The sequence below is a fragment of the Dermacentor albipictus genome, chromosome 4 (genome assembly GCF_038994185.2).
Source record: "Dermacentor albipictus isolate Rhodes 1998 colony chromosome 4, USDA_Dalb.pri_finalv2, whole genome shotgun sequence".
Lineage (NCBI taxonomy): Eukaryota > Metazoa > Arthropoda > Arachnida > Ixodida > Ixodidae > Dermacentor > Dermacentor albipictus.
The window spans coordinates 122,533,933-122,555,975 of NC_091824.1; the positions used below are offsets into that span (position 1 = coordinate 122,533,933).

Genomic DNA, 22,043 nt, shown 5'->3' on the forward strand with positions numbered 1-22,043 from the left:
GCAGCAGAAATGCGCAGTGGATATTCCCAGTTTCGACTTTTTCTGCCACAGATGGCGCTACCCGTCAGGAGCAGTGGCGCCGCTCGCGGTGCTTGGGTAGCCTATAGCTCCGTTGACGACCCGGCACGCGCTGCTCCTGTCTCCGACCGCAAAACTGCTGGTCGCTGTGGGTGATTTAGACGGAAGATACGCGAGAGACGTTAGTCGGGACGAGCGAAGCGGTCTGGCCGTCGCCGCGGTAGCTACACTACCTGGTTCTGCACTTCGCGCTTGTAGCCAGAACAAATAAAAAAAAAGACGGGGAAAAGAAAAAACAAATGTTTTTAAAGGAGCCTCACCAACGTGTACAATTATCCACAAATGCGAGCGAATAATCTCGCAAGGCGAACTGACAGAGAAGGAGAGAGAAGCTAAAGATAACCTAGATAACGCGTACTTGCTTGCTTGACCTTCCTCGCGAATGGCTTTTATCACTAGCTATAGGAAAAAACATGACATATCGTGATCTATAACAGTAAACAAAACGAACGTAGACTTTAAGGCAACCCCCAAAATGACTGTCAAAGGTAGGATAATTCTTTAACGCGCATTATTAAAAAAAAAAGTGCAATTATCTCTCGGTCGACTTTGGAAGCTAGGCGCTTATTTTCTTGTTTCTGTAAGGACACTGTCTTCATCTGAAAGGTAAGCTGCTCGGAACACATCGCCGAAATTATGTTCAGTATCCAGGTGTCGCATAATCGATTGTTGTATTGAAATACGTACACAGGGCGCCCAGCTAACCTTAGCCAGTATTTAAAAATATGCGAATGAAACTCATTCATATCTATATCAATGGGCACTTCTGGTTTGCTGCTGCTTTGTCGTTGGTGAAATAAACTTCAGCGATTCCCTGCGTCTCGTATACTGGCCGCTGCGAGTATAGCCCCCAGAGACATCTTTCGCCATTGAGTATAGCCTATAACGGCCTGCGCGATCGGGATATGTAAAGAAACACCGCGGGACAGTCGCATGAGGCGTAAACGGCCCCTTTCGCTTTCCTTCTTCGTGCGCTGTCGTGTGCACCACTTACGAAACTGTACGAAAAAAGGAATAAATACAGAGAGTATAAGGGGCACAAAGAAGTAAGAGAGAGCCGTTCGCGCCGAGTTCGAGTAGCAAAGCGGACGAGTTTTCACGTGCAACGGCACAATTAGAGAGTCGCAATTATGGCCTAAGCGCTATCGCTTTCGCTTGAAGTGGCCCACGCGCCGTTCCAGGTAGTATGCATACTGGTTAGAGAATGAGGGTTTTCGGGGCGAGCTTTGAATAGCTGCCCATAAAAGAAGTAGTTGTAAGCTTCGTGCGTGTGTATCTGGACTAGAACGTGAGTTCGGCCGGCTCGGTTGCTTGCGGCGAACGCGATTCTTTTGTATGCGAGCGACGCCACTTATACGTGTGGCACGGCGGCGAAACAAGCGACGTGGTCGGACAAAGCGGATAATCGAATCAGACGCTGCAGCGAGTGCACGGCGGGCTTTGCGATCGTTGCGCTTGCGCACAGCGATCTTGTACACTACATAAGCCGGCGACCTCGTCGGCAGAGACTCCAAAGAGGGAGCGGCCTTGGCTTCGATTTCGTGCCGTCTGCACGTATATGCCATAACGCCGTTTAGTGTGCGTTTGCGCGTAGCCGGTGTTTGCTTAGGAGGAGCTCCTTGACTGGATATGCCTTTATGATTTCCGTTAACGAGCATTCGGCCGTTTTGCTTGCTTTCTTATTCCCCCTCCCCCTGCCGCTTGCGTGCACCTGGACGGACCTCGTTAGAAAGAAAAGTTAGGAGACGAATGGTTAAGGCTGCGTGGTCAGGAAATTCGAGGCTTAGTGGGGCACGGAAAGCATTAGGTCACGACGCTTCCACGCGGCATGCGATGTTTGGGTGTATAGGGGAGACGTTAGGCTCGGCAAAACAGGTTCGTTAGCGTAGAAGCTAAATGTGTGTGCTTACAGAAGAACGTGCGCAACAGAAGGTTTAAGAGCGAAGCACGGAGGTAATATGCTCGCGCGGCCGCTCGCCTTGCGTGCCTTCGCGTGTTCGACCACGGCCGCTGGATGTTGGACATCGTTATTTGCGAAGTGGGCTGTAAAGCCTAAAGTGGCCCGCGCTGTATAAGTAAGCCGTCTAAGCTATAGCTCTGGTTAGTCATATATGGATTAGCGGGTTCATAACGGATACTCTTTAATGTATGCCGCGAGCCGTACGTCTCGTTCTGTCTCCCGTGGTGTAAGTGATGCCTACATTAGTGGTATAGAAACGGGCAAGAAAAAAAAAAGCGCGAGCGGTGTTCCAGCAGAGACTAAAATGGGCTTCATCGTTACATTACGCGCGCCTTAAGCTACTAGACGCCCTTGGACCGTGGCGTCGTGCTGGTTCTGCATTCCGCGTTATGTGACAGTGCGTTACGCGTATGTGTTTGTGTCTGGACACGTATTTCCCCCCCTCTTCTCTCACATCCTGTAGTATATTACACGCGGAGTACTACGCCAAGGCTGTAGTTTGACCAACACATCCTGTTATCGTTGAGTGCGCTACCTCTCTCTCAGCCGAGAAGTTTCTTCTTCTCCGTCTCTCGCGGGCTGTGTTTACTATGGTCTTTCTAGTGCCGTCTACTATGCGTGAAGAAAAAGTAGTCGCACGCGCCGCGTCTGATCCGACGTAACCAAACGCGCGTGCCGCGCTGCACACGTCTCGTAGCAGCTAGCATGTACTACGTATGCGCCCACACACAGCAGACGCGGCGTCGAAAAGCTACGCTGTCGCGAAGGGGGGCGACAGGCGGAGAGCCATATGGCAGGCGCGTGGCGACGACCGCGCGTGCGACAAGCCCACGGCTGCCGGCAGCACCATCTTGAGATCGTTGCCAGGACAGAGTTCCCCTCGAGCTGGGGCTGTGCTTCCGCCCTCGTGAATGTATGCCCGGTGGACGGGACGCCGCGTCGCCGCATCGCCAACCCGCGCTGGTACTGTACGGTCCAGATGGCCCAAAGCTGTCGCTCCCCCCCCCCCCCCCCCTCCCTTTCCACGGCCGACGAGGTTTCTATTATATGACGAGGCTGCCGCATGCTGGCAAAGGCGCTGAGCATGGCTTCACGATACCACGGGTTCCGTATGGCACTCGTCAGTCGCGTAGACGTTTGCGTATTGGTAAATTCCGTGACATAGCAAATCGGACACCGTGCCAGCTGCATTTGGCAGGAATCGTTGAGGGCATGAATGGTGTTGCTACCCCCTCCCTTCCTCCCTCTCTCTCCCTCTCTCTCTGCGATTGTGTGTCTGTGTGTGTGTGTTTCAAATATACATAGCACTAATCGTACACCGTGCAGGCTTGGAAGGGATCGATGAGGCAGTGGCCGCTTTTCCCATAGTTCTGGTACGTTGTCCAAAACTTAGCAGTTTCAAAGTCAGACTGGTAACATGACTGCCTAACGCTACGACCCTGGGGCCGAATTCACAAAGTTTGTCGTTCGTAAGTGCTCATTGCCATTGGCCGGCCGCCTCCGATAATATTATGCCCAGCATCAGTATTGGCTGCAGTCTTCTCGCACGAACAATTCTAGCGTAAGTGCTTTTTGTGAATGCGGGCCCTGATGCAGGTTACTTTTGTTTTCTTCTAATAGCCAGTCACTCATTATGGACACAAAATCAGTGCTTCGCCACGATGGAGAACGTGTGCGCATGTATTCTGCAGGAGTTTCCTGCTATCTCCGTATTAACAAGCCGAACATGCCAGCAATCTCCAAAGCGTTACGTTTGCCCTGAGTTCGCTCGATCTATAGCCCCTAGCTCACATTCGCCTGAAGATCCTCGTGTCTGTAAGGAAAAAGGAGAAGTTGTTCTGGGACTCGGATAAGTCGTTTTCACCCATGGCCCCTTGAAGGTTGTCTCTCGAAGCATGCATGCGATCCCCGTTCGTCTTCCTTGTGCTGTGATAACACGCAAACACACTTCAAAGGGAAAGAGAAACAAAGTCAAGCAAAAAGCCAAGCGAAGACGAAGCCATTCGCTCATCCGGCTCGAGCATCGCAGCCTCCGGTCCACTGTTTGTTTTTCCTGGGCCACTCGAAAGAAAGAAGGGGGGGGGGGGGGGGGGGGGGGCTCGTCGTCGGTGAACGCGCCCCGCGCTCTGCGCGTGCGCATTGCTTCGGTTGGCAGCGGGTCCCGTTTATTTTGTTTGGTCGCGGTGGGGGCCGGGCAGTGCCCCGCACTGAACTGCAGGCCAGTCAGGAGCGGCAGCTGCGGCTCCTGGTGGCCCGAGCGTTGGCTTTTTACCCGTACAGGGCGCACCGTGAATACGCTTCTGCAAAAGCCGTCAGCCGCTGTCTTTTTTGAGCCACCAGGCCCATGGCGAGAACAGAAAGCGAAGATGAAGAGCAGTTCGCCGATTGTTGAGAGACATATATTATGTGGGAGCTCAAAGAGAAATATAAAAGAAAGGTGCTCCAGCCTGTGCCACTGAGTTGAGAGACAGAAAGAACGACAGTAGCGGGCTAATGCGAGACCATTTGCGCCGTGTCATTCGCGTGGAAGCTTAAAGAGTTTTGGAAGACAACAGGCCGAGTATATGTAGACGCGCGACGACTGGGAGAGGGAACAGAGGCCACTGCAGGTTCGTCAAAGAGCCATAGGATCGATTTACGGTAACAAGAGGATATACCTCGGTCACGAGGGCTTCTCGAAGAGGCCTTCAGGCGCCAAGCTGAGCTTACTTAATAGAGTACAGATGTCGTGTCGCGTCTTTCCGACAACAGCCTCTTACGACGTAAAGGCTGAGCGGGTACAAGATTTACGCAAGGTGCACTCATTTCGAAAGCCAAGTGTGGGTATATGTCGTCGGGCCCAAATGATACTCGCGTTCTACGACGATCCATTGAGTGTTGTGATTTGTTGAGAACATGTGCGCTGTACTATAGTTGAAACTTGAAGCGCCCTCTCTCTCCTTTGTCCCGCGTAGTTTCTGTTATTTAAAAAAAAAAGTACACAGCTAGAAACAGGAGCAACTGTATACCCCAGTTTGACTGCATCGTGACCCGTGTTTCGACGCAAGCGGACATACGCTGTGTGCGTTCCGAAACCAGTATAATAATACCTATAAATTGTGTTCGCGCTCTCTTCTAACCTGATAGCTGGCGCGCACCTCTGCGCATCTCCACATCACAGCCAATATAGAAGTGTCCACTCTGCATATCTGTTGGCCCTAGCAAATGGAAGAGGCCCGGGAATGGAGAAAAAAAAGAAGGAGATAGCAAGACGCTCTTGCTTCACACATCGCATCTGGAGAGTCGTCTGTTACATCGTCGAGGCTGTCCAGGAAGAAAGCGGTTAAAGGGGCAAGGTCTATTTGACCGGGACATATCAAAGGGAGGCAAACACGACAACAGCAGAGATACGGTCGCGATGCATGGGTGTTTGACTCCCATCCCGCGCATCGCAGTGCGCGCGAGGCGCCCCCCCTCACCCCCCCCCCCTCCACGAGAATTCAGGGCACGAATATCTTCGACGACCGCAGGAGTTAAGTGGCTTGCGTGAAGAGCATGTGCCCCTCCGCCTTATCTGCATTCGTGACCCCCGACATTATCTGTCGGCCCCGCGTCCCAGCAAGTACATACCACTCCGCGCACTGGGGGAGCGCGGCCGCTTCCCGTTTGCGCCACATTAAGCGAACCCGAAGGCTGTGTATATAGTATATACGGTGCTTGACGTTAACGGTGCGTACGAATTCGGCGTGGCCTATGGGCGCGGCGGCGTCTCACCGGTTTACAACGTCACGCAGTAGTAGTGTCTCTATGTATGCGTCGCGCCCTCTGTACTAAATGGCGTTCCGTGACACCGAACTTTTAAAAGTGGTGCAGATGAAACTTTGCCTTCGTGTGTGGTTTCGGGCCGTTGCGATGTGCTAAGAAACTGCGCAACGGCAACCGTACGGAACGTTTTTCCTTTCGACATTTTTGTGGTGTGGGTGCGCGCGTATGCATCATTCGGTCATGCGATTACGGTGTACGCGCACCGCGCGCCCTAATCACATAACCACACGCAAACGTGTCCCGTGCGGTTAGTCGATCGGCGCGTCGGATGCGACCGGGCATGATATGCGGGTGCATGATTTCGGGCGCGGTAAGTGCCAGGTGACGAGTGGCCAGTGCGTATTTCGGGCTGTACATATGCAGAAATAGAAAGTTCATCAATGAGTGCACGACAGTATATACAGCGGCGTGGTTCTCGTTTGGCGTGAACTTCGCGAGACGTCCTTTCGATGTACGCAATTCATCGCAGGCATGGACCTCTATATAGACTTGGGCGAAACGTAACGTGTTTAGTGCGTATATATACAACAGACACCTTGGCTATAAGCTCGCTAAAAGTACGATAAATGTGTTCGCGCTAAAACGACAATTTCACAACGAGTGCTAGCTACTGCAAGACTGCCCAGTTCCAGCGATAGACCTCTGAATGATACCATATATAATCACTCGCTTTAGTTCCTCGGCCCACATGTGGGCATGTGACGAACGCGAAGGCCTGTATAGAGACCTCGCTCGAGACTGCGCCGGTTGTGCCCCGTATACAGGTCCTGCAAATATATATTCCGCCGGTGTTCGACAAATATCCGCAGGGCGGAGGAAACGTTTCGCTAAAGGACCTAAATGTCGCCCGATATATAAGGAGCGGGTGTAAATTTACTCCCGTAGCGGAAAGAAAAGACGACGCCGCGGAGATAAAAAGCGGTATATTACTCGCCGCCAACCGTATAAAACTGGTCGAGAGGGAAGAACGCGCGATCAAAGAAAGCACACAAAGAAAAATAAAGAAGAAGAAGGAAAAGGAAAACGGCCACCCGGGATGTGCGCGGCGTGCGCACACCGGAGTCTAGGCGACGGGGATGGATTCGACTTTACGGCTTTCTCGCCTTTTCGTGCGGCATGCTCGAGATTTCTGGGCGGAAACAAACAAACAAAACGACGACAAGAAAGCGGACGGACTGCTCGAGAACAGTGTGTTCACAGCTGCGGCACGCAACCGTTATATAGGTTTATGCGGCCTGCACACACGTCGCGTTTGTGTACACCGCCTGCAGGCTCGCGCAGGTTGCGGCGTATGTCTGATGTATTCGCGTATAGCTGTTCCTTGCCGTTGTCCTTGCGATACCGGGTATACGTGCGTATGCTGCGCACCCTGCGCGTGTCGTCTCATTTGTCACCATTTCCATCTGGAGTATATAGCAACACGCCAGCCAAATCTACCTTGTTTTCATTTCCGCCGTTTGTCCACCGGTTATCCAAACGGGCACAGGTGTCCCCCCTGTCCTGACACTTGGCTTTCTTTTTTTAGGGCGAACGGTCCTGGAGATGTGGGGCGTTCCGTGACGGAACTGTGCCGGGCTGGTTCGCGCGTAATGGCGATGTGCTAAATAATACTCATAAAACGACAAGCGTACACATTTTCCTGCTTATTTAATAGCAACGGCTAGCTTATCTTCAAGACATGTTTATATTCCCTCACGCGAAAGACTTTATAAGCCTCTTTAAAAGAATTCAGATGCCACGTGTACCTTCGCTCGGTCGGAATTCTGAGCAGTCAATATCCGCTAGCAGTAATTAGCGGTCTTTACCGATAACGTCGAAACCGCTTTCCGTTAGAACAATCATGACACGGAGGTTGGCGGAGGGAGGGATTCTGAAACTTGTGCCCTTCGTGGCTCCCGGCGAGTCTCATTGGCGTAGTTGCGTATAGGGGGCGCCATGAATGCGCGTTTTAGATTTAAATCTCGAAGTGGACTTCGTTTACTTGCCCAATCGGAACAGAACACACAATTTGAAGGACCTTCGTTCGGGTCCGATACCCAGTCGTACCGCCCTCCGACTCGCTATGCGCGCGCTCACAGAGGCCTACCTCTGTCTGCTGCGAGCGAGCTGCACGCTGCGGCACACACGCGCGCGTCATCGCGCGTTTAGGGGCGCGCGAGCGCTTGCGAGAGTACAAGCCGGTGCCATTCAGCGTCTTGCTGCGCTGAGGCCGGCTTACTCGGGGACAGCGGAAACTTGCGTCGCTAAAAAAATATAAAAAAGCGCGCTCCATTCTTTCCATTTTTCTTTTCCGTTGCGCGCACTTTCCCAGTCTTGCAAGAGCTGCCTTTTTATTCTGCTCTAGCGCCCACCGACTTGACTCCTTTGTTTTCTTTCTTCTTCTTTCTTCCCTTCTTTTGTACTCTCATCTACTTTCGCATTCGCGGCCGCTTGGTCTGAAAATTGCGCACCGGCTTCCGGAGGAAATGTGGCTCCACTCTGACGGGTGAGCAGCAGCTCACACATTGAGGTCCTCTCGGGGAGCTCGGGTCGGGTCGCGAGCTTCAACTCCGCTTGGCGCCCTGGTGCTCGGTGCGGGGAGTTCCATCCTGGTTCTGGGGTTATATAGACAGGCTGGCGCCGCTGCCGCGCGAGCGTCTTCAAGGTCGGGGCCATCTTCTCGGCCCTCTATTATATACATGTGGGCCAAATGTGCTGTATAGATTGCCATTTTTATTGCGACTTTGCTTGCCTGTCGAAGAAGGCTGTTCTGATCGATTCCCGTGCCGTGGTGGCGCGGAAAATCTGCCAGCTTGCGCCGTGGGCTCTTTGAGCGCGTTACAGGCCTTTTTTTTTTTTCAACCGTGTACTTAAATTGAAAGTTAAATTCTGTTTCACGTCTCGAAGTCGCACTGTGGATTATGAGGGACGGCGTACTGCGGAGTTCTTAACTACGTACCTGGAGTTCTTAACCGTGCACTTAGATATATATCTAACAGCACGAACGTTTTCGAACTTTGGCCCGCATCGAAATGCGGAGGCCGCGGCCGATCCAGCTCAGCAGCGTAATGCCGTAACCACTGGGCTATATCACGACGCGTCCTAAAATGACACAGTGTGTTATAGGGGTTGACGTACGTAGCGGAGGGCTGGAGGGTAATTTTGACCATCTGGAGTTTTTTAAAGCGCACACAAAGCATGGTACAAAAGTGTCCTTCTTGTATTTCACCTCCGGAATAATGAGGCCGGGGCAGCTGCATGGAAGTCGAACTCGAAACCTCGTTCTCAACAGCAAGGCGCTACAGCGAGTGTTGCATGTTTCGTGTATTGTTGAGCTTGTTAGGCGAGTAAATGAAAAAAAAAATAATGTTGACGTTCGTGGGTATCGCGTGTTTGCCCTACGACGGTCACTCTGCGTTTGACCAAGTCATATGAAGTACCCTGATGGCTGTCGTCATGCCAGACACGCGCTCTACATATTTCGTTGCTCTATACTACTATATATATGAGGCGCGCTGCGGTGCTGCGTAGCTATCCATCCAAATAATCGAGCACGTCTGTATTATTAGGTCGCCGATTGCACATGCTATGCATTATAACAACGTATGAATTATTGATTGCTTAAGTCCTTGCCACCGCTCTTTAGGGATGCTAGTTTTCTCTTAAGAAGGGTTAGAAAAAGAAATTTCAGATCCTGGTCCCTTCCGGAAATAAGAAGGAAAAAAAGGTCATTTAGTGTTTGCCCTGCCAATTCCGCTATAGTGTCGCAACACCTTTTGCGATTCCGCTTACAGAAAGACGCGAAACTATTGCTTCCAGTTGTGAAAATCTTTATTATTATTATTATTATTATTATTATTATTATTATTATTATTATTATTATTATTATTATTATTTCTTGCATTGCCCCAATACAAAACCAACCAATTTAGAGGCTGCCGTTCCGTTTAAGCGGCAAACTCCGCTTTAAGCGATTTACATTTACCGACGTTCCGCCGTGCTTCTATACTCAATATGTTTCGGGCGCGTGTAATAGACTTGCTCGAGTACGCTCCGGTATACACACGACGCGCCACTCGGCTCGGGGGCTTCAGGCTGGCACATGTACCGTCGTATATCCTTCCGGGGGCGGCACGATTCACGATACGTATAGCTACAAGCTTAGGGCGGCTACATGCGACAGCGCGACGCCGGTCCCACAGGCCTCGGAGGCGACACAACGACACAGCGTGCGCGGCTGCTGCTGCTGCTGCTGCGGCAGCAGTGGCTCGGCCTGCGTGACAGCACCGGCCTGATTTGTGTCCCGCTCGGGCGGCGAGGGGCCCGGAAAGGCGCCTCTGCAAACAACGCGGGGAGCTAGCTGCTCGACCCGCGTCTGCCAAAGGGAGGAGCGCAGGAGTTTCTCTGGAAGCGCCTGCCCGCATGGCGTTATGCGGGTGTTGAACGACGAGCCTCCGTCGGCTCGAAGCGTGTGTTTTGCTCGCAGGTGCCCGTGCGCGCGGCGTCGCTTGGGCCGAGCGAAGTTGACAGTGCGACACTGTCGAGCCCCGGCGTTTATTTCGAGCGCTTTGTGCGCGTATGCGTGTGTCCGCACCTGCGATTCTCGACGCCCGCACGGTCTGGCACGCGGGGCATGGTGGCTCGGTGGCGCTTTGCTCGTGTTCTTTTTTTTTATTGTTTAGTTTTATTTTGTAACGTCCGCGCACTTTGTCAGCGCGAAGCTGTCTCTGAAGCCCTGGCCCGTCGACGACAGTCGTTGCGTGACGAACGACTCAAAAAAAAAAAAAAGCAGAGCACGCATATAAGTCTACGCGCAGACGCCTCGCGCGGCTGTGCTGTGCGTCGTTCGGGGTGCGTCTGTGCGAGGCCGTGGTCCGATCACACAAACAATGTGCGCGGTTATTGAAGGCTGACATCGCGCCGTGCAACATGGTTTCTGCGTCGGCTTTGCGTGACGACGAGTTTGATTAACACAATCTGTGATTAACAAACAAAATTTGTGCGCCATTAAACAGTATTTGTCGGGGATGAAACTGCGGTATGTATAGTCGGATACAACTTTAGAAAAAAGGGGAGGCCCCGCCCAGATGACCGAAGCGGCGAAGTCACCGGCCGTCCGGCGCATGACGTCGGTCCAGAGTGCGCGCCCATTGGTGGATGCTCGTGTGCATCCGCCTTGGAGGAGTAAACGCCCCCTTTTTTCTAAAGTTGTATCCGACTATAGTATATAACAAATGTCTTCACATGCTCGTCTCGCCAATGATCGCCCTCGCCTGTGCATTGCCGCGTGTTTTGTTAATGAAATGCTGGCCTCACCGCTGCGCGGAAGACGCAAAGGAGACTTTGTTCCTCTGTGATGGAAGGCGTGTGCGATGAATGCAGATAAATCCTGTGGCAACGACCGAATCCACAATGTACAGGAATGAAGCTTGAAATGTGGCATGCTTTTTTCAGCAGCTATATAAATGTACGAAATATTGCTTGGGGTTACCCACGCTGATCTGAAGTCGCGATCCAGACCAGTCGGTCCTTTCGCTTCTCTATAGGTTCAACACTCTGGCGAATACTATACGTGACCCGTGTACGTTAGTGCATGCGGTTTATGCTGCCCAGTCGTCCGTTACATTCGCCACTATTCCAACAGCGACACAAACTGTTCTCACGCTGCGATACTGCGCAATATAGCAGACATTTCGAAATCATACGAGTCTCTCGTAAGCATGGCCTTAATTGATCAACGCACTCTGCATCTTACCGTGTTTACCGTGAAATTCATAAAAAGACAGCTATGCGGCATTGTATATATGGGCGCGGCTGTGATTCGCGTTCGTCAGCGCTTCGTCTTGCGGTGTGTATTTTTTTCTTCTTTTGTGTCCTTGTTTCAATAGCGCTGTTTCAGCAGCGCCGTTCCAGCTTTTGTTGAAGCCAGCCCAACTCTCTTGCCAAGATGCTTCTGCGTTGGAGAACTGTCGCGAGAAATTTCAGACCCTCGGGGCTCCTCTAGCTATACGCAAGCTCGTGCATACATCTTATAGCATGTAATTTCTGACTGTATAGACTTGTTTTCTTCTTCTTCTCTTTCTTTCTTTCTTTCTTTCTTTCTCTATTTTTTTTTTTTTGCTGCCTCATGTTCTTCCACTCCCTTAACTAAGGCGCTCTCATCATCACTCTTCATCACGCTGACGGCGCGTCAACGTCCTGCATGCGTTTTGTCGTTATTCGATTTCTTTTTTTCTTTTCCGCTGGGAATATCTTCAAAACCGCACCCTCCTCGCCGGAGAAGTTATTTGGATCGCCGCAGAGCGAGCTTCTCTCACGTTCTGGTTTGTCCCTTCGGCGAGGCTGCATGGGCTCCCTCCCGAGGACGCTCATCCTCATCAATAACCTTAACTACGAGTCGTTTTGCAACGTTTTCGTTGCCTGCCAAGCACTAAAACAAACACGCGCGGTAGCCGCCGCGGACACTTGGCGGGCTTGTAAATGCGCCCCATGAATACGCGCTGCTGGGCAAAAAAAGCCGCTGCGTCATCAATAACCCTAACCACAAGGCGCACGTGCTTGGCGCTGTGGGGCTCGCTGCGAGGAGAGCGACGCGTAAGCCCCGTGCGTTTCGGCCCGTTTCCCGACACTTTGTTAACACGTGTGCGTGCCACGAATGTGCTCGTGTGTGTCTGTGCGGGACGTGCCAGACATAGTTACGGTTCTGCCCACAAGGCGCGGTTGCTCCGTGTTCTTTTCGTTTTTTTTTCTTTTCGTCTTCTTTCTTCTCGTCGATAAGGTTGAATGTCAGGCGGCCGCGTATGCCGCCTTGTTTGCGACAAGTAACGCGAGCTGAAGAGCATTTAACATATTTCTTTCTTGTCCCGTCCAACTCTAAGCTACTACTTGATTTCCTTTAGGCACGAAACCTGTTTATCTTCGTCAGCGCAGCACCCCGGGCTCCGTCACGCGGTGATTACAGCCACCTCGGCCTGCTATAGCTGGCACACGGACAGGCCGGGGGAAATAAAAATGCCCGAACCGCCCCGTGTATGCAGCTCTAACGGTAGTGCGGGTGCCGCCGTCGAGGGACAGCACGCGTTCACCGCGAACAACTCTGCGGTGGGTCTAGAACCACCCTTGATCTTGTTCTTTTTTTTTTGGTTCGCACTATAATGTGTCTTGTTCCTCTTGCCACGGCTATAATATACAAGACAGAAATACGGAACATCGGCAACAAAAGAAAAACACGCGCAACCTAAACGAGAGAGTGAACGAGTAACGAGAAACAGTACTGTTGGAGGAACCGAAACGAGACTGGCGTGGTATAGGTGAAAGAGAGAGAGAGAGGGAGAAGTGCGAGAAGCTGCCGCGGGCGGCGCCCCTGCGCTTCGCCAAGGCTGCGGCGGTGCGGACCCCATGCCGGGCGGAAAAAAAGCGCGCACCGATTGTTCGCCGTGTTTGCGGGACAAAGAAAGGAAAGGAAAAAGGTTCCACTCGCGATGCGCGACGCGGGAGGAGGACCTTTCTTTGCTTTTTTTTTTTTTGCAGTGGAGAAAGAAAGTAAATGTAGCTGAAGGAGAAGCGGCGCGGGCACTGCCATGTGGGAAGAGGCGGCGAACTGTAGCGCGGTTCGCTTCGTTCTGCCCGCCCGCCCCGCTATACTTTTGGTTCTGCCACGAATGGGCATTCGGCCGAGGCGCGACGCGGCAGTACTTCAAGCTTCCCGCTGGGCTCGGTAACGAAACGGCGGCCGCGGTGCTGGCGGCGAGGCGCTGTCTGTGTCGAGGTGGTGTCTGTCCGAACGGCGGCGTCTGTGCTCGCGCGCGCGGTTGGTGTTGGGCGAGGAGGTCAGCAGTGCGCGCTGCATCGCGCAAATATTGCGCGTGCCGTGGTGCTCCGTCTTGTGGCGCCTGGACCCTCATCACGACTCTACGAGTGCAGCGGGTGCTGGTGTTATCATAGTTGCACTCAAGAGATGCATGGGCAGTTGTTCATACATTGTATCACAACTGGATCGAGGATAAGAATTTATCTCACGCATCTGTTGAAGCTGTCCCTCCTCGCAATGAGTCTCGGCGGCAGAAGCCAGTTGGAGAACGAAGCTCTTTTGCACAGGAGTGCGTTTGCTCCGACACGCTCTTTGATTTATACGATTTGGTGATTCGATGCTTTGTCGAGTTCCACGCAGGCTACCGATCTGAGGGCATGGCCGTTTCTACTTCTTTTGCCCGCTCGCAGATTTCAAGTCTCGGGGGAATCCTTTCCGGCACCGGACTATCTACGGCGCTTTTATTTTGTCTTGATTCCAACGTTTACATGGCGAAGGTTAATGTGAGAGGCAAGACTGTCGGCTCTAAGTAAGCTGAGTGTAACGAACGTTCTCAACGCTACAACTGTTTTCGTTGAATATATTGAAAGCAGGTATCACAGTCCTTTTTCTCTTATCTGCAATAGAGGCTGAGGAACAGAATGAACCTTGTTAATGAGCTCCGCCTTTTAAGCTTTCGAGTTAGAGTCTTCGACAGGCATTTGTCATGCTGGTTGCACCTAAGTCCTTCGATTCTTTTTGTAGTGGGAGATCGGAGTAAAACTTTCTTGCTGACGGCATGTGGGACTACAGGTTGACAGCGTGACGCATGCCCAACGAAACCCTCTTATCCGGCTGGCTTAGAATGGACTTTTCGACGACTTGCGTATAACGGAGCGTCGACAAGTGCCTCGAATGACGCGCGTTCCTTCGTCCTTCTGTCTCCCGCATCCTGAGAAGAGGGACAGAGGCGGACGCCAGTGTCTTGGCAGTGCTGCACTTTTATATAGTCTGAATCCGGGGCCGACATCCTTGCGGGAGCCGCTGTGTAGCCACATCTGCCCCCGCAGCGCATCAGTGAACATCGGACAACGTCTCTTGCTGAGCCGCCGCTGCTGGAAATAGTTTTCCAGGCGACACAGGTGATGCTCGTATGCTCCTCGCGGGGGATGCCTGGCCTCTCCATTGCGCCCCCTGGCCAGCCGAGGAAAAGAAGAAAAAGAAAGGGGGAGGGGGGGGCGAACAGGCCGCTGGTTCGCACGTGCTTCGCACGCCACGGCGTAGTTGGGGCTGTTTCCATTTTGGGGAGGGCCTCCCCGCCCCACGACTCGGCGCACACTTCCGCTCGTGCATGCGTGACAACGCCGAATACCTCCCGACGACGGACATGTTGCGTTCGGCGCGCACTCCCGTGCTTCGCGAGCATACGGCGCGTGTATATAGGACGGCGCGGTTCTGCGACGGCGGATTGGTTCTAAATGGGGAGCTCGCGTGAAGTGACGTCTTGTGCCCCGGAGCGGTAACCGTACGTTCTTGCCGTCTGTGTGGCGGTCTGGCAGTATGCGGGCGACACATGTGGCACTCTGTCTACTGCTTGGTAGGGCGCAGTGCGGGATAGAAGCTAGGCTTTCGTAAAGCGCAAAATGTCGCGTCCTTTTTTGTTTTACAACGCAAGCCCTGCATGTATACTCACAGCGCTCTTTTACTCTTTCTTCGGAACGCTGGACTCTACTTGTCTGTGCGTAGCTCTATGTTGCGTATGGTGCACGTGTGTGCTCTATGGACAATTGGGTCATCACATATATCACCCTTGTCATTCGGAGGAGTATGTTACATGTATTCGGCCAGGCAGACATCTGCAACAGTTGCTAAATAAATTTCTTCTCTCTATCTTTACCGACTAATCGGTCAATCAACTATCTATCAATCAATCAATTCATGGGGTTGGTAGAAAACTCTTGCCCTAAGGAAAGGGGATATAAACAAATATTCCCCTGGGCTCGTTCCTAGGAGGCATACTTTCCACATGGCGTGCAGCTGTACTTTTTATATAGCATGGCTTGTTCTACGTTTTCTTTTTTTTTTTTTCCCAGGCAAGATGCGACCTAAAAATTTTTCAGCTCGCAAGAGGACCGGCTCACCAATCGTGTAGAGCTATCTGGTTTGACGAGGACAGCGCAAGTTAACGTAGCGATAGAGTCGGCTTTTGTTCGACGGTCCGCGGGGCAGAGCGTGGCCGGACGTGTGTGCTTCAGAAGCCGGTGAACTCTTTGACGCGATCTTTTCGAAAGCGAGCACTTCGTGAACGGTGGGCGTACTCGCGGCTCTTTCCGCGCGCTGCAACCGTGGCATGCTGACAGCTCTCTCGGACGCCGTCGCTCGTGTTTCCATTATATTTCTCGTTCGTGCAAGGGGCGGTGTCCCGACACGCGTCACGAGGGCTCCCTCTCCCAGCGCGCTCGCGCCCTTTGCTGCTGTTGCCTTTCGCAGGAAGCTGTGTGGCTCTGGAGCACCCAAGGAGGATATATAACAATTGCTGGAGTGGAGAAGGCGCGCTCCGACCGAAGCCTCCGTCCGCCATCTTACCAGAGGCAGAAAGCGCGCTCGGCTCCGGCGGCACCGGCTCGCGCTGCTGTTTTCGTGAGTTGGTCTGCAGTGCAAGTTATGTGAGGGGCATGTAAACACCATCGATTTGATTATGGTTGCCTCTTGCGTTGCCTACGGATGTGCGAACAGGCTGAAGAAGGGTTGTGGCCTCACGTTTCACCTGTAAGTACACGAGGACACGTTCATTGAGACACTACGCTCGCGTTGCCGATGGATGTCAACTTATAAGTTGTGTGCGTGTGTGTGCAACGACTAGTAGTCCTGGAATTGCCGACAGGTTTCCAAAAGATCCGGAGCTGCGGAGCCTGTGTGAGCGGGCTGTTCGCCGTGAAAGGTGGCATGCGAAAGATGGAGATCGCCTTTGCTGTGTGCATTTCGCGCCGGAGTGCCACTGGAAGCTATTTTTTTCAGAGGCCCTGCCTACATGCAAGGGCTAAGAGACCCTGCGGGGCGTCCAGTAATAGAAGGGCTGAAGAAAATTGGGTTCGTTGGATTTTTCGTGTGCATAACCAGCACAAAAAAATTGTTCGATGAGCTTGTTCGCAAGGATCAGCTGAAATACTTGCTGACCCACAAGCTTAGCCAGGATCACGCCGAAAACTTCTTCGGGTCCATACGTGCACGAGGTGGTCATAACAACAACCCAACCGCTGCGCAGTTCAAGGCTGCATACAAGCGTCTGTTGGTTCAGACAGAAGTGATTTCATCAATCTCTGGAAACTGCTCCCAAAACATAGTCTCAATTCTAAATCTAACAACTACAGGAGCTTTGGTAGGTGAAAGCAGCATGCTTACTGATATGCGCAGGTCATCAATCCTGCAGGCCGACGACCACAACTATACCCATCGCATTGACTGCCCAGAAAGCTTGTCAGCTTTTGTCGGCGCTGTAGTGCCGTACATTGCAGGTTTCGTCGTTCAGAAAGTTCATTCAACGGTAACATGTGAACTGTGCATCGCAGCCCTGCCCTCGGATGAACTGGCACCTTTAATTAGGCAAAAGAGCCGAGGTGGACTCATTTCACGTCACAAGACGTCGTTGGCCTGTGTGAAGCAGTTGAAAAGGGGCTGCGATGGCTACAGGCAGAATATGACACTATTGAAATGGTGACGGTAAGATCAAAAGACCTCATCCTTGAAGTCCTGGGCACCTGCACAGAGAAAAACTGGTTCCAGAAACTGGAGGACCACATCCTTGATTTTGATCCACTTGATAACCATATTTATATTTTGTGCAAAAAAAAAAATCGCTGAAAAATATATAAAAGTGAGAATACACCACATGACGAAAGAACGAAACCGTGAACTGATCAAAAACAAAGTGAGACCACTTTTGTCGAGGGTGATTATTTTCAATCACCAGTAGGGTGTTTGTCATGGTGTTCTTGACGGTATGTGAGATTTTCTCCCTAATATCTGCTCATTTGAACTGCCTTCTGTATATCAGTTGGCTGCTGGTTGATGGTAAATAATTGACTACAACTAGAACCACACATTTGCATTCCTTTCTAAATGGGAGCAGCTGCATTACGCTTTTATCCTTAATATTTCTACAGTTACACTGCCTTCTACATGCCACTTTTCTGCTAGCTGATGGAAAATAAATGTATATGACTAGAACCACTCGTTTTCGTTGCTCTGTAAATGCGAATAACGTCATCCACAGCGCGGAAAAGCACGAGCGCGGCAGTGCTAATTAAGCTTTTCTGCTTAATATTTGAGCTGGCAAACTGCCTTGTACATGCCAGTTTCCCTCTGGTTGACGAAAAATAGACGTTTAATACTAGAACCGCTCGTTAGCGTTGCTTTGTAAACGCGAAAAAGCGCGGCTGCGCTATGCTTTTCTCCTTAATATTTCCGCAGTTAAATAGCCTTCTTCACGCCAGTTGGCTGCTACAGTTGATGGGAGATAACCGTTTACAACCAGAAGCACTTGTTTTCATTGGTTTCCGAATGCGAGCGCCTTCATGAGCAGCGCGAAAAAAGTAGAAGCGCGGACAGGCGCGGCTGCGCCGCTGCCTTTTGCCTCTGGTAAGATGGCCGCCGGCCGTTCGGCGCGGCTTCACCCTTGCCCATAGGCGCGTATAGGCGGCTTCCACTCCAGCAATTTTTATATATCCTCCTTGGGAGCACCTTATCTGTGCCTGCCCATCCTCGGCGCAGGAACGCTCCATAGTGATCAACACTTACAGACGCCACGGCCTTCCAGCGGTCACAGAGACTGACTTGCTGTTCCCGGTGTGTCCTCACCTACCTGCACTGCGAAGCCTGGTGGAGTTTGTCAATTCCACTGGAATAGACAACCTGTAAGCGCCCGCTACAACGCTGGCAACTTTACTGAGGACTGCCACCTGTCGCGCATAGTGGAGTCTATTAGGCCATATCCTCCCTCTTTTTCTATCATCTTTTACTTCCCACTCCCTCTCCCCTGACGACGCTTCGCCGTGCTCTCTCACGGGTTGCTGAATCAAGCGTCTTTCCTTTCTTAAGATCACTATCATCATCAAGCTCTGTGGCCGGCGCCATGCTCGCGGTCGAGATGTGGCGAGCACGCGCCCATGTGTAACCGAAGAAAGTTTCTTTAAGGCACGAGGCGCCTACATATACCCGCTGGGACGGCCTATGCCCGACGCTTCTTCGCCTTCACTTCACTTCCGTGGAAAGGTGGGTGGGCTGACAGGTATAGGCGCAGACGGTATGGTTTGCATCGCTTACGAACAACGAGAGGAAGAACACGAAACGTATACCAACGCCCGCCCGCGCGCAGGTCGGACCAGTTTTCGGCTATACCGTCAAACAATGAACAATCGCCTTCGTCGCTTAGAGCTGCCGCTTCAGAGTGCCAGTGAGATAGTTTGACCGAGAAGCAATATTAATAGACGCGCAGCGTCCTGAACTTCTTTTCAGCGGCTGCTGTACTCCTTCGTGCGCTGTACTTTCGGTGACTGATGTACTTGACTGTGTGCAGGCTATTTCGCTTGGGTTACTTGCCTTCAACTCCTCTTTTTTACTGATTCCTCTTTTCCTGAGGTGCACTTATATGCGGACAACATAACAGCATGTTTCCTTTCATTTTTATTTTATATAGATCTCTCCATCGGCGACGCAGAAGGCGTTGTCACCGTACGCGTAAAGTCGACCTATAAAAAAAAAGAAAAAAAAACCGTATTTGTCTTTTTTTCTTTCTTTTTTAAGGAAGGCGCCTCATCTTGTCTATCCCATATTTATTTTATTTTCTTTATTTATTATTTCGTTTCCTCTCTTTCTTTCGCAACACTGATCAGACGGATCGGCGAGTAGCGTCCCGACTGGGGCGAAGTGCTAAGCATTAAAGAGCGTATTAGCGAACGTGTGACGCCATGTTTCTCTTTCCCGTTCTCGCGTCGTTACGACCACTTTTTCAACATCAGTGGCGTCAATAAAGGTCTGCTTCACCCGAACATTACATGTGGGAGTTTCAGGCGGAAATTTCTATCCTCTTAAAAGTATATAGTCAAATTTCCGACCGGTCAATGGCACACGCTCGGCTGATGATTTCGTTACAGGAGTACGTATTCGCTCTACCGCGGGGCCTACTCTGCACTGTCACTCGGGTGAGCAGCACCATCTCGCGGGCACCCCCCTTTCTCTTGCGGGAACAGCCCGATAAGAATCGAGGTGTTGATGCACGTTTACACGTGAACCAAGGTGTTCGCAGCCCATAGATACGACCTCGCGTTTAGGAAAACATTTCCGCTCTATCTATATGGCGCAAACCGACGGCGAGGGTCTAGCACAGCCGTGCCATTGGCGTTAAGTGCTCTTGCAGACATTGTATAGCACGTGCACCGGCCAGTAACGAGCATATGTACTCTATCTTTATTATTGGAAAAACTCTGCCGGAGGCTCTTGGCCGCAGAGTGCATTCGGCCTTCAGAGAACCGAACGAAAAACAAAAACAAGAAAACACGATGCTCCGTGAGGAGGAACGCACGCACGCGCGCGCACACACGCACGCACACACGCACACACACACCAAGGAAATAACGTTCTTGGGAACGTAGAGCCTCCGCCCACCTTGTGTGTGATAACGATACGTCAACGCTGCATACGTTCACGTCCCCCCGGAGAAGCAGGGACGCTCTTCTTGCGTGGGCGGATGCGAAGCAGGCCGCCGTGTCCTCGTTTGATTAGATTCGTCTTGTCGTGCTGTGGAAAAAGAGTCGGCTCTTAGCACTTAGATGGACAATATAGCCGCTACCAAAGTAATGTGGTATATAGTTAAAGAAGATCGGTTGGGGCCTGAGTATATAGCTGGCTTGCGACATGCGGACCAGTGTAAGCGGGGTCGACGACGATGTTCGTGTTGATAGTGAATAATTTGATTGATTGATTGATTGATTGATTGATTGATTGATTGATTGATTGATTGATTGATTGATTGATTGATTTTGTTTAGCATAGAGCAACAGAGACGAGGCTATGAGAGGTACCGTATAGCGGTGGACTCTGGAGTACTTTTGACCACCTGGAATTCCTTAATCTGCATCCAGAGCACGAGTGCTTTTGCATTACGCCGAAATCAGGATGCGGTTGCTTCGGCGGCTGGTAATCGAACCCCGCGACCTCGCGCTCGGCGGCAGTTGGCGGTGTGTTCACCCGGCCCGCCGAAACCATCCGTGGGCTTGAATGAGATGAACTCGACGACCGGGGCAAGTGTCACCTAAAAGCTCATTACAAGCTACGGTATCAAATCTGTGCTCAAAATAAGAGCATTTCAAGATTCTCAGCTACGGGCTGGATTGACGCAGCCGTGGCCCGCTTCTTTGTACCTGTCCGCCTTCCTAATTTATTTTGCTTCTCTTTCTCTCTCAGTTTAAGGTACATCAAGTTTACAAAATAAAAAAACAAGAAAAAATACTAATAATATTTTATATTTTTATGGTTTGGCAGTTGTTCTTCTTGTATATGGGATACAAACTCTCTGATCTCGCATCAGCATCTGCGTGTTTCAGCCCTATAGCGAGCCTTATAAGTAACGTACGTATATGTAGGAAATTTACACGCGTGGAATACGTATATATGGCCATAACGGCGGTTCATCACAACTGCAAAACGCCTGCGCTAGCGTAACAGGTCACGATGGCGACATTCCAATGCCTCCTACATAGAAATCGCCTGTGCCCGATGAGCAGCGGAGCCCCCTGCTGCCTCTGCCTGATTCACGCGGTGTCGCGCGTGCCATGCAATGACTCGCGTCCACTCGGCCCACCTCGTTCGGCGCGGTGGTCCGATGACGCGTCAGCATCGCTGGTGGTTTTTCGAGCTGCGTCCTCGCCCGAGTACACGATGACGTGTCGAAGCTGTACGCCTCGTGGTGTGCACAGCCTTTATTACGCACCTTTCTACCACCGCCAACGGCCTTGGAAAGAGTGACGTGAACTTCGGGGAACTTGTGAAGTCGAACACATATATATGTGTGTCTCCTCTAAAGACCAAGAAGGTGCTATGCAGGACCGGGACGGAGACGTCGCCGACATGTGCAGCAATATTAAATTTATACGCGTCTGACACACACACCAGCAGAGAGAGATAACTTATTTGAAAGGCAGAGAGGTCGGCCTGAGCTAGTAAGTTCTGGCCCGCTACTCAGCGCAGGGGAAGGCGGAAATGGGGCAAAAAAAGCGATGAAACATGATCAGGACAGGAAGAAGGGATGCGTATATACAATAATCACGAAACGCAGTGGTCGCCCTAAAGCCTATAGTGTTGTCCACGGTTTAGCAGGTAGTCTAGCTACAGCACTGGTATACCAGTTTTTGCTGCCATGGATCCACAAATAACAGC

The 22,043-nt window shown here is 51.5% G+C and overlaps 1 protein-coding gene and 1 long non-coding RNA gene across 4 annotated transcripts in view; one reads left to right on the forward strand and one right to left on the reverse strand.

The window, feature by feature from the left end:
- The window catches only part of LOC135917774 (semaphorin-5A-like), a 171,314-nt gene that overhangs the window by 70,407 nt on the left and 78,864 nt on the right, over positions 1–22,043 (reverse strand). Inside the window, exon 3 of one of the 2 annotated variants that reach the window (XM_065451370.1) lies at positions 20,274–20,405. The exons of the other annotated variant lie outside the window; for it this stretch is intronic. The gene's annotated coding sequence lies outside the window, so the exon portion shown is untranslated. The remainder of the gene's footprint in view (positions 1–20,273; positions 20,406–22,043) is intronic. 2 annotated transcript variants of the gene reach the window in all.
- LOC135917778 (uncharacterized) overlaps positions 1–22,043 on the forward strand; it is a 230,071-nt gene that overhangs the window by 2,083 nt on the left and 205,945 nt on the right. The window contains exon 1 of one of the 2 annotated variants that reach the window (XR_010569405.1): positions 18,752–18,881. The exons of the other annotated variant lie outside the window; for it this stretch is intronic. This is a non-coding gene — a long non-coding RNA (uncharacterized lncRNA). Of the gene's footprint in view, positions 1–18,751; positions 18,882–22,043 lie in introns of those variants that run through there. 2 annotated transcript variants of the gene reach the window in all.